The following is a 13,353-nucleotide window of genomic DNA, read 5'->3' as shown; positions in this document are numbered from 1 at the left end:
CAATAAAAACCCTGTGGGATAAAAAAATACACCTTGGTAAAAGGAAAATAGCACAACGCACCTCTTACATTTGAGGATGACGTGTGTGTTAGACTCCCTCTGGCTCCACACCTCCCCCTGATCCTTACATTAATCAAGGGAGTTTGGAAAGTCTTTGCATTCCTATGTTTTTCACATGTTTCCCAAATGTGGCTTTAGACAATGATTTGGTGAACAAATCTGCCACATTCTCCTCAGACCTTACTTGATTCACTTGAATCTTGAGGAGAGTCTGTTGTTGCTGATTGTAGAAGAACTTTGGCGATATGTGTTTTGTATTATCACCCTTGATATATCCTAGCTTCATCTGTTTGATGCAAGCTGTATTATCTTCATTAATGCAAGTAGGCTCTTCAGTGGTAAAACTCAAACCATTAGTCCATTGAATATGTGTAATGATAGCTCTTAACCATACACACTCACAAACTGCCTCATGTAGAGCAATGGTCTCTGAGTGGTTTGAGGAGGTAGCCACAAGGATTTGCTTGGTTGATCTCCGAGATATCGTCGTGTTCCCAATGGTAAATACATAACTATTTAAGAACGACCTTTATGTGGGTCAGAGAGGTACCCAACATTAGCAAAACCAACCAAAACGTCATTTGGCGTTTCAGTGTAGTAAGTGGCTCTTCGATATCAACATTTCTTTTAAGGATTACAGTTCCATATGCGGTCCCTCTTGTCTCTCTGTAGGGAAAGAACAGTCTCAAGTCAATGGTTCATTTTAGGTATCAGAAAATGTTCTTGATACCATTCCAGTGACCCTGCCTTGGCGCTGAGCCAAATCTAGCTAACAAGTTCACTGAGAAAGCAATGTTTGGTCGAGTACATTGGGCTAAGTACAATAATGCGTCTATTGCACTTAGATAGGGAATATCAGCTCCCAACACCTCTTCGTCATCTTCCTTTGGACGAAATGGATCTTTTTTTGCATCCAAACTTCGACCGATCATAGGAGTGCTAGCAGGATGCGCTTTGTCCATGTTAAATTGCATGACTTTTGGACATACGCAGACTGGTGGATTCGTATTCCACAAACTCTGTGTTCTAGTTCAAGGCCTAGACAGAATCGAGTTTTCCCAAGATCCTTTATCTCAAATTCGGATTTCAAGTAGCTCGCGGTTTCTCTTATTTCATCAAGAGTACCTATTATGTTTATATCATCGACATATACATCTACAATTGCAAATCTGGAACTTGTTTTCTTTATGAATACGCAGGGGTATAATTCATCTGTTTTATATCCCTTCCTAATCAAGTAGTCACTTAGACAGGTATACCACATCTGCACTGATTGTTTCAATCTGTAAAGTGAGCGTTTCAACCTAATTGCAAAAGCACTCCGTGGTTTAGAGTCACTTGACTTGGATAATGTAAGGTCATCAGGCATTTTCATATATATCTCTGAATCAAGATCATTATAGAGATATGCAGTAACCACATCCATGAGTTTCATTTCCAGTTCTTCGGAAACTACTAAGCTAATTAACTAGCGGAACGTTATAACGTCCATTACGGGTGAGTATGTCTTCTCGTATTTAATTCCAGGGCGTTGTCAGAAACCTTACTCCAAAAGGCGAGCCTTGTACCTCAGGACTTCATTCTTCTCATTACGTTTTCTGACAAAGACTCATTTATGTCCTACAGGCTTTACACTTGGTGGCGTTAGCACTACCAGACCAAATACCTGTCTCTTTGCCAGAAAATCTAGTTCTGCCTGGATTGCTTCTTTCCATTTAGGTCAATATGCTCTTTGTTAACATTCGGCAACAGAGCGTGGTTCGATATCATCGTGCTCTATGATTTCTTGAGCAACAGTATATGCAAATACATCATCAATGTGTATGGAAGATCTTTCTATCAACTCATACGCACTCTCATAATCCATTGAGATTTCTTTGTTCTCTGGAATCATTTCAAATATCGGAGCGTCCTCCAGTATTAATTCATGGACATAACTATAATCAGAGACAATATTTTGAGAGGGATTCTCTACATTGATGATTAATGGATCGGTTTATGCCTTACTCGCCCTCGTCTTCCTTGGGTGAGTGTCAATCGAACCAAGTGGCCTCCCTCTCTTCCTTTGGGGGGCCACAGCCTCAACCACACCTCCACTAAGTGTGGTTGCAGCGCCTCTATCTGAGGCGTTGTGCCCCTTGTTGGGGACTTCTAACCTTACAGACACATTTACAGCTGGTATATGTGATCTCGTCATTTTTGCGATATCATTAAATGCATCAGGCATCGAATATGCTACGTTCTGAAGATCGATTATTCTTTTCACTTTACATTCACTTTGTGAAGTACGGGGATAAAAATGAGACAGAGTGGTGACAAACCACGACAATTCCTGTCGTTTCCTTGGAAAATCCTTTTTCCTATCTCCCCCTAACGACTGGAAGACTGCCTCATCAAAGTGACAATCCGCAAATCTAGCTGTAAATAGATCATCTGTCAAGGGTTCCAAGTAACGGATAATTGTTGGGGATTCATATCCAACGTAAATACCTAATCGTCTCTGAGGACCCATTTTTTAGCGTTGTGAGGGCACAATAGACACATATACTGTGCAACCAAATATGTTTAAGTGTGAAATGTTACGCTCATATCCAGTTACCAACTGGTACGCAGAAAATGGTTGGCCAACAGTGGGTCTGAAACGAATAAGTAAAGTTGCGTGCAATATTGCATAACCCTACGTAGATATAGGCAGGTTGGTGCGCATAACCAGTGCCATAGCCACCATCTGTAGCCTTTTGATGGTGGCTTCTGTGAGACCATTTTGTGTATGCACATGGGGTATATGATGCTCTACATCGATCCCAATAGACATGCAATAATCATCAAATGCTTTTGATGTAAACTCTCAAGCATAATCAAGCCTTATAAACTTGATAGGGTGATCAGGGTGGTGAGCTCTTAAACATATAATCTATGCTTGGAGTTTTGCAAATGCAATATTTCTTATGGACAATAATGCGACATGTGACCAGCGTGTCGAAATATCCACCAGAATCATAAAGTACTTGAATGGTCCACATTCTGGCTGGATAGGTTCACATATATCTCCTTGTATCCTTTGTAAGAATGGAATGTTTTGTTTTGTGTCTTTAGCATATCAAGGTCTCGATCCTGTTTTTTCTAAAGAGCAGGCTTTGCAAAACAAATGATGTGCCTTTGAAATAGTCAATGGGGCATAATGGGAGGGAGGTAATGCTTTTGGTACTTCAGAAGGTGTTAGCATTGAAGCCACCCTCAAGTGCAAGTGGTACAAGTTATAGAATAAGGGATTAAGTAAGGATGTCCAACCCATGAGGATTGGTAAATCCTTTCCTAGCTCGGGAAAACCTAAGGAAAAACTAGAAGAATATGCAAATGTACAATCACAAACAAATGCTCACAAGTGAACCAAAGTTCATGGTGAGTATGTGCAAGATGGTGTGTAGAGATTTGATTTTTATTTTGAGATTGGTTTCTATTCAAATTGAAACAATGAAAGCAAGTAATATAAAGGGCGGGGTAAATATTGATTACTACCCTGCAGTTTGGGTCCAAAATCAATTCAGTCCCTGAACTTCTAATTTCATCAAGAACACCCCTGCACTTTCAAGTTTGATCTAATAGGTCCAATTTATTAGTCTTCCGACAATTAAGTCATTTAACTTGTTGACGTGGCTCATATATGGTCCATGTTTTATGATGTGTTGTTGAGGTGGCCTGCATAGTCAATTTAGGAGTGAGTCCCACTATTAGAAATCTATCAAGTAAATAGTTTTTCAACAAATAATCCAACTATAACTTGAACCCATAACAGAATATTAATGAAATTGGACCTATTATATCAAAATTGAAAGTGCATGGGCGTTTTTGATGAAATTAGAAGTCCAGAGACTAAATTGATTTTGGACCTAAACCACAGGGTGGTAACCAGTATTTAGCCCTAATATAAACTAAGAAAAACAAAACAAGTTGTTATCAAATGGATGGGAGTTAGGGCATTGAGTTTCACCTTTTGCCTCCCTTGCAAGCATTAAAGCAATTGAATATGAATGATGCAAAGCTAATTGTCCAACTACCCTCTTAGCATCCGGATAGGACTACTAAGGCTTAAACCCCTTTCATTTTATTAACTCTAACTGGATAAGTCTGGAGCTAACTACCTAGAGACAAATTCAATTACCGGATAGGTCTCAATCCTTTGCCCCTAAATGCATAAAGCTTAGAGTTTAGGTAACCAAGCAAGCAAACCAATCCTATCTCTAGGTGATTTTAGCTCACTACCCTCACATGTACACATGGTGTGCTTTCATGCTCCCTTTTTTCCTAAAGGTAATCAATCTCTAGGAAAAACTTCATGTCATGGCAAACGCATAACTCAAATTGATTAGGTCTAAGTAATGCATTCAACTATTGACTTAGCATGTGAGAATGACAATATGAATTTGCATCAATTTATAAACAAAAGCATTAATACAAGCAAGTTTGGCTAGGGCTTTCAACCCTAGCCCCAGCTAGTTCACTACTCACACATAGCTAGATACACAAGCTTCAACATTCTATTAAACATCAAATACATAAAGAGATAGGGAGTAAAGGGTGACTATTGATGATGCCGGAAGAGGTGGTGGAGATGGGTCTCCAAGAACATGATGTGGTGGTAGTCACCTCCTTATCCTTGCTCCAAGATCTTGATATTGGTAAGAATAATGAAATTTGGAATCTCTAAGGTGAGTTGTGGTGTTGAGTGGTGGAGGAAATGGAGGTTGTAGTGGTGGAAATGGAGGTTTTAGAGGTGGAGATGGTGGTTTTAGTGGTGGAAATGGTGGTGTCTTCTCTAGAGAGAAAAATGGATCTTGGATATGATGAAGATGATTGAATGGAGTCAAGAATGCTGAATAATTAGTCTTTGGCCTTTCTTTGATCAGCTATATGTGTCCTCTATGGTCCCAAAGTGTGCAAGAGATGCTCTTACACCATTGTCTCCCAAATGGTCCCAAATTGGTAAAGTGACAAAAGGACAAGGTGTAGGGAGATATTTGAATTTCAAGTGATGGGAGATTCTCACCACCATGGTCCTCCTTTGCTGGAGAAAAGACCATCCATGAGTGATGGCTCGCCGGAAAAGTCGTCGGAAAATTCTGCCGGAAAAATCACCGAAAAAGTCGATTTGCAATTTTCTTCCAATCTCCGTGTCTTCTTCCCCTGGCTTCAAATCTCCGCATTTCAAGTCTCAAATAGTCATTTCATTCTCAATGCAAGGTTTCCTACAAATAAAAGGAAATGGATTAAAAAGGGCAAAATAGCATGGAAGACAAATCAATTTTCATAATTATGAGACACAATTTCATAAGTAATTTGTGACTCAACAGAAGGCAATGGCTGCATTTGAGTAGTACTATGACCGATACCTTGCAGTGTGGCAGATTTTTGTTCCATTTTATTTTTTCACTCGAAATCAGGGATGTCCGTGTGATTTCTTTAAAATACGGATCAGCATGTCACGACCAGGGTGCCCTAGGCGGTCATGCCAAAGCCTGTATGAGTCAATGTCACACATTTCATTGTTGATGACAACATAGGACTCAATGATCTGAATAGTAGTGAGGTACGGTCCACTAGATTGACTCATAAGTTTCCCTACAATGCATTTCCTTCTACATTCATTAGAGGTAATATAAAGGTATTCAGTTTCATTCTCACATTGTGCTTCTACATGATAACCGTTGACACGAATATCTTTGAAAACTTAACAAGGTTCGATTAGTTCTTGGTGAGTATTTCTATTTGGGTAGAATGACAATCTTTTCATTCTAATAATTTTTTTCTTTTTCTAGATGTATTGCTTTACATCTTTATAGTGCTATTTCGAACCATGTAATTATGTGTTGTAAATAAATTCGAATAAATTCAATGCTTCAGAATAAAATCTGAAATTTATTAATAAGCCAACGATAATCAAATCAAGGTCTTGTTCATAAATCTAATTCATCAAACCCTTATTGAAAATAAACTTTAAGAACAAGCAATAGTCTAATTAAAAATGAGGCATTATGCCTTCACAACTATCTTTGAAAAATAAATAAATAAAGCAGATCAGTCAAAATCCTATGCATCCATTGACTGAGCAAGTTCCTTGTTGCCATTGAAGTCTGCAATTGTGAGGTTGACATCTGGGTCAGTCTTCCATATAGTGAGTCTCTTGTTCTTTAGACTCCTTATACCTCTTGTAAGTGGCTGCTACTATGTTGCTTGCTTGGCAATTCTTATACCAATGCCTAATGATTCCACACCTATAGCATGGTTCATTGCCAACTCTTTCCTGTTTGACTGAAGGTTTCTTAAATGCCTTTTTCACCTTGTTTCCATGACCACTAGGGCCTGCACCACCATCTCTGCGCCATACATTGGGAGGGCCTCTAGGACCTATGCCACGACCCCTAGGTCCCTTCCCACGTGGTGCATTATTGTCACGTGGGTAGGGATCAGCAAGTCCAACCCCCTTTACTTTGGGGTTCTTTCCACCTTTTTCTTTGCCATAATTAGCCTTGGGAATTTTCTTTGTCCCAACAGGCCTGACATTGTTGTTCAAAAGAACCTCATTATGCCTCTCAACCACTTGCAGTAAGTTGATCAGTTTATTGAAGGTTGTGATTCTTTTGTTGTCGCACTCCAGCCTATACTGGTTCGCTAGTATAAGTGCTGAAGTAGGAAAGGTGGAAAAAGTCTTCTAGATCATATCATCTTCTGTGAATTCTTTTTTACAGCAGTTGAGACGTGCCTTTAGGCGCAACATGTCCTTATTGAAGTCATTGACCCTTTTGTATTCAAGTAAGTGGATTTTATTCCACTGAACGGTCAGTTCTGGGAGCAAGGTTTCATGAATGTTCCCAAAACGTCCCTTAAGGGCATCCCACAGTTCTTTGGGTGTCTTCAACTAAAGGTACTCCCAGCGTAGGCTAGGATCAATATGTCGCCTCAGAAACATTAAGACATTTGCGTTCACCTTTTCAGACGGTCCATCGTCTTTGGGGTCAGTGGGAGTTTTGATGGTGGCAGTGTAGTCTTTTGCCACAAAAGCAATTTCTACATTGGAAACCCAACGATGGTACTCAAGTCCTTCTGAGTCCAAATTGTTAAATTCAGGTCGAGTTGGATCAGCCATCTACATAAACAAGAGGGAAGATATAAATTACGCAGTCATAAAGACATCCACGTGAATTATTTTCCAAAAATATGAATTAGATTTCAAGACCAAGATTCGTAATGGTCACATTTTTTTTGATGCTATGTGAAAATGCTTTATCACTGTATGTGTGTATGTATAATGCGCATGAATTTTCATTATCATAGCAAAATGGAATTTATATGTTGCATTCTAAAAATAACCATAGCACATGTAATAATAAATAAAAGGAAAAATTTTGCAAACAGTACACCAAGTAAAGGCCACTAATAATTCTTATACATAAAGTTCCAAACCGAGCATTTTGGTACATGAAATCTAAAGTCCTATCAACTATCTGTACACGCCGTCAATAACACCATTAATTTGAGGGGTAATATGGTCTCTTCATATTTTCACTCTGAGCACCCGGCTCTCTCTCTCTCTCTCTCTCACTATAAGCACCCATCTCTCTTCCCCCCTCCCAATCCCGATCATCTCTGCAATTCCAATTGTACTTTGAACACTCTTAAAGTTGAATTCCTACGACAATTGTTTCAGGTTCTGCAAAGAACCCAAAATAAAGAAAATTGGGTTTCAACAACAACCTAAACTAAACTCGTAAACCCTCAAACACAATTGTTCCATTAAGCAACAAAATTTCGTTAATTAATAATTTCTAACAATGAAACCCAGAAAACTGAATTACTCACAGACATCACCATATAGAACCCAAAAAAATTCCCAAAATTAGGAAAGCAGAAACACATAAGAATTAACAAATTCAAGATCTAAATTACAGAAAACCAGGTGTTCAACAACAACTCTGGGTTCTCACCTCTACTTCCGGTCCTCCCGGACCCGAACTCGACTTGCTCCGCCACCAAGCCGCCTAAGACCTCGACCGCCACCTCGCCAATCTCTTAGTCACTGCTTCCTGACCTCTATGCGCCGTAATCGACCGCTAGATCGTAATCCATCTCGCAACTCATCATCCGAAACCCCAATTCCAATTCCAATTGAATCTTTCTTCTTCTTCTTCATTAAAACCAATCATTCACACACAGAAACCAGTCTAACTCAAACACGATGGATTTCGAAGATGAACAGTACCTGAAGCAAAGACTAGACTAATTGCAGAGAGACGTCGCCACCGTCTTGAAGCCCCACTACACCTCCTTCTCTTCCACCTCGCCCTAACCCCAATTTCCAACCCGGCGGAGAAGAACCAATTACTCTATTACATTCCCAAGGACGAGAAGGTCGTTCGTCAAGAAGACGACCTTCCCAATCTCTCGTCGCCGAAGAAAGGTTTTGGAGACTTTCAGAGCTACAAGGTGGAGGAGATGCGAGCGAGTTTGGTGGGTGGAGGACATGCGGTGGTCGCCGGGGTCATAGAGAGCTTTCTGGGTTTGGGTATGTGGAGAGAGAGAGAGAGAGAGAGAGAGAGAGAGAGAGAGAGAGGAGATCCGGTTTTTTGTTTTGGACAAAAAAAAAAAGACAGAGTGAGAGAGTACTAAATTACCCTTTGATAAATGAATTATTACATAAGAGTTAATGACGTCATTAATGGTGTATACGGATAGTGGGTAGGGCTGTCAATTCCGACACGACCCGATAACACGACTCGAAACCCGCACGAAATAAAGCGGGTTGAACCCGCACGATTAAAAAGCGGGTCAGCCATGGGTCAACCCGCCATGACCCATTTAATAAATGGGTCGGCCACGGGTCAACCCGCCAACACGAAGTGAACCCGTATAACCCGATTATGCTATACTTCATCCTGAAATTTTAGACGTTGGGAGTATTTGATCATAGGATTAGACAATTTGAAATATTTTGCTTTATAATTATTGGATTTAATTATTTATGAATAATATATAATTATTTACATTCTTCGTCTTATGGAGTTTTTAGTGAATTTAATCAATTTATGCATTTTTTTAGTTAAATGGGTCGCATTGTTGACCATTAAATGAGTCATTTTATCAAAAACGACACAACTTATTTATTAAATGGGTTAAGCGGGTTGGAAACGGGTAACCCGTTTAATAAACAGGTTGGGTTTGGGTTTAAATTTTTGACACGATTATTAAATGGGTTGGGTTTGGGTTTGTATCTTGCGACACGACAAATACCTTGACCCGACACGAACCCAACCCGACACGACCCATTGACAGCCCTAATAGTGGGTAGGATTTTAGATTTCGTGTACCGAAATGCTCGTTTTGAAACTTTATGTATAAAAATTATTAGTGGCATTTACTTGGTGTACTGTTTTCAAAATTTTCCCTAAATAAAATTTAGCATATATAAAATTAAAGTACATGGCATGCTCAAAATTCACAAATATACACCAAAATATATGTTACATATAATAATAGCAATAATATATCATGCGTAAAATAAAATATAAACAATAGCATAATATAAAGGCATGCTTAGGAATACTTATATAAGTGTAAATAAAATTCACAAAACATGCTCACAATTGCATAAATAATATATAACAAAATATTTATGGCATGCTCAAAAATAAAATAAAATATAAGGCATGCTTAAAAAGAGTAAACATAAATTAAATAAATAAAAAAGAACATACTTGGTTTCGAGAGAATAAAACAATCCTATCGCACCCGCGTGTTAATGCAGGCGTGCGTAGCGATGTTTTTGGGCTTGAGAAAAACTGAGCCACTTTCTCTTTCTTTTCAATAGTGGGCCACGGGCCTTGTGTTTTTTTCCTTTTTTTTTTCTTTCTGGGCCGGGAGGGCCTGTTTCTTTTCTTTTCTTTCTGGGCCGGGGGGCATGTTTCTTTTTTTTCTTTCTGGATCGCAGGGTCCCTTTTTTTCTTTTTGGGCTGGGTCCTCCTTTTTTTTCTCTTTTTTTTTTTCTTCTTTTTTTTTCTTCGCGTCTTTTACAGTTCTACTTGTTTGCAGATGCGTTCTTCTTCTGGGTGTAGCAGCAGGTGATCAGTGATTGCATGTGGTTGGGATCGGTGCTGCAGATGAGGCTCCGGTAAAGGCGGAGGCGGTCCTACAATTTGCTTGGCGAAGAGGCTGCGGGGTGTGCAGCGGTGGGGAGGGGCCTGAGCGAGGATCTACACGAGTCTAGGCTGAGGCGAAGGTCGTGCAGGGCTGGGCTGGCAGCGTGTTGGGCTGGGTTGCGCTGCAGAAGGCGGATGGGCAGAGGGGATTGCTGCTGCAAAAGTGTTGAAGGCGTGGTGCTGCGCGGGTATGGGCAGGGTGTAGGCAGGGTGCAGATGGGCAAGGCTGAGGCCAAATTTTTTCGTTTTAGGGTGGCGGCAGAAAAGAAGAAAGATTTTTTCTTCTTCTAGGGTTTGGGTTTTTTTTTTTTTCTCTTGGCTATTAGCTCTGAGAGTGCTGATAACATGTAAAAGTAAAATGGAATTGGAATTGGTTTACTCATTTCATTTCATAGCCCTTTTATATAGGAACAGAATTACAATGGAAACATCGATCAACATCAATTACAATAATGATAGTAAATAGTGATTGTGATGTGATTGCAATTCCTTGATTCCCTCTTTCGTAAGTTTCTTTGACTAAGACACATAATGTCCTTTTCTTTTAACAGTTTATTATTTTTTGTTTGGTTTTTTACCATATATTTAGATTGTAGATGATAATTAATGGCTGCTACTAACATGAAATTTTTTCTTATCTCTTAATTTAGGCATGCGTATTTTCCAAAATGAATTTATTAATGCTATTTTTTTGGATGAATTTAATCAATGTTTGGAAAGAAAAGTTAATGCCTATTTCTTGACACCTAATTCGATATATTAATGCTATTTGGAAAGAAAAATTATAGGAAAGAATTTTAACTAAATGAAGAAAAATATTGGTCAAAAAATTTGTAGGCATATCTCTTAAATTAATATATAATTAATAGCTTATCTTTTTTTTCATCAGCTAATTAAATTCATTATTGTAAATGATTCACCCCCTAACATCTAAAAGGAAATGTAAAAAGGTAAAGTTGGTATTGCAATAGTATGATGTGGCAACATATATTATGTGGAATTGAAAATAAAATTTGTATTTGCTTACATGACATGACACCTATAATTTAAAGCCACAAATCTTAGGTCTCATTGAAGCCTTACGTTGAAACACTCCAAAAATGAATGAAGAGAGTCAATTAAAGAATTGAGGCATCACTTCCAATCTCGCTTTTGAAACACTTGCATGCTTGGGTTTAGCAATGAGAATTTCAACTAATTATGTTACTCTAGTCTCTTCATATATATGAGAAAACGGATTCTATATACCGACAGTATCAATGCACTGATTATCATTTTAATATCAGAAAACAACTTTCAACCATTCGTATGTGGGGTCAGCCATCTATGTAAAATTATCCGTCCCTATACATGCTAACTTTCGATCAACAGTCAACGTCTGCTTAAGAGAGATTGAATCAAAAAAGAAAAAAAAATCAAGAAGGATTTTAAAGAGATGCCTAGTAATAAAAACCCCCGCCAGTCCTCGCCGCCGTTCAGAAAGGTCGGCATGCCGCTCCCTCGATCCTTCAAGACATCAATTATCTGTTTAGCTAAGAAAACAAAAGCCTCACAGAAATTTGGGTCATGCAAATATACCCAGAAAACATATGATCATAAAGTTTTAATCTTTAATTTAGCTCAAAGAACAAAAAGCAAAAGGCTTTAAGCTTTATTCTATAGCAACCAGCTGATTACTGAAAACTCTCAGCTCGGTCTTTAGAGAAACACGGGTTTTAACCCAACACAATGCAGTCTTCAGCATAATCAAAATCCATTCAATTCAAGTATTCAACATTTCAATCGGAAATAAGCAGAATCCGTAACCAAACTGAACCAACGAAAGCTAGCTCCAACAACCCAAGAGAGAAGCAAATCAGTTGAGAAACATATCCGCAAATCAGTTTAGGTAGCCGGGGCTCCGGAATCCGGCGGGCTGAGGAGCACAATTATCGGGTGGAAATGGGATTGGTAGCGGCTGCTCCCTCTACCGTATGGTGCATACGGTGTGAAAGGAACTTCGATCATAACGTAGACAACTCATGCTTATCTTTTTAAAAGAAAGAAAACAAATTTTTTGACTGGCAACTATTGGTTAATTTAAACCACAACGTGGCTTCAATTTGTTTAATCACCCGCGACGTTTCCGAGTCATAATGCATGCGCATGATTCTTAATTTTTCCTCAAACTCTTAACATCATCGTGCATAGCAAAACATGAAGGACAAAAAAGAAAATTAAATAAACAAGCAATACAATTTGCAATCTTATTGATTGGATTATTATTTGTTTATCAAATTATTAAATATTAATCAACTCGTATATCCCTATTGTTACCCTCGATGACCAACTTCTTTGAGTTATATTTGATAATTTATCGTGGATCTCTTGGGACGTATTCATTCGAATCCCGCAAAGAATAGGTTTCGCCGGTTTCGGTGCCATTAGTCACGACAGTCATTGCCAAAAATATAACTGTTTCAACATGATTTTGGGAGAACTAGATATTGATTGAGGACCTGGTGTTGAAAAGTAGATAAGATCAGCAGGGCCGGCCCTGAGGGCTGCCACCTGAGGCAGCCGTCTCAGGCCACCGGTTCCCGGGGGCCTCGGGTAATTTAATTCTACATATATGTTATATTTTAGTATATATACATTTTGTGCCTTCTAAAGCACATGTTGATGCTTTGCGCTAGCGGAATTGACATTATTCCTTATTCCCACCAACCAAGGTTCGAATGTTGCCTCTCTTTCACTTCTTTTTGTTTAATTTTTCAATTAGTTAAGTCATTCCTTAGGCCCAGTTCGTACCTTGCATCTCCCTTTCAAGTATTTTTTTTTTGGTTTTTTTTTTTTTTTACGTAGTTCAGAAATTTATGTAGGATTAAATATACATATAATACATGATTTTGTACTATTATTTGGTGCAAAAAAAAAATTAAAAAATACACACACGTATATATAAATATGGTAGGCCACATTTTAATTCTTCGCCTCAAGCCGTTAGAATCTCAGAACCGGCCCTGAAGATCAGATGATGAACAAAGCATGGAGCCATAGGGAGAGACCTTGAAACTGTCTTTTCACATATACTATAAGTTACTTCAAGAGTTGGAGAATCCAC

This window comes from Rosa chinensis, chromosome 6, assembly GCF_002994745.2.
Source record: "Rosa chinensis cultivar Old Blush chromosome 6, RchiOBHm-V2, whole genome shotgun sequence".
In the NCBI taxonomy this organism is placed as follows: Eukaryota; Viridiplantae; Streptophyta; class Magnoliopsida; order Rosales; family Rosaceae; genus Rosa; species Rosa chinensis.
Note: the sequence above shows the minus strand (reverse complement) of the source record.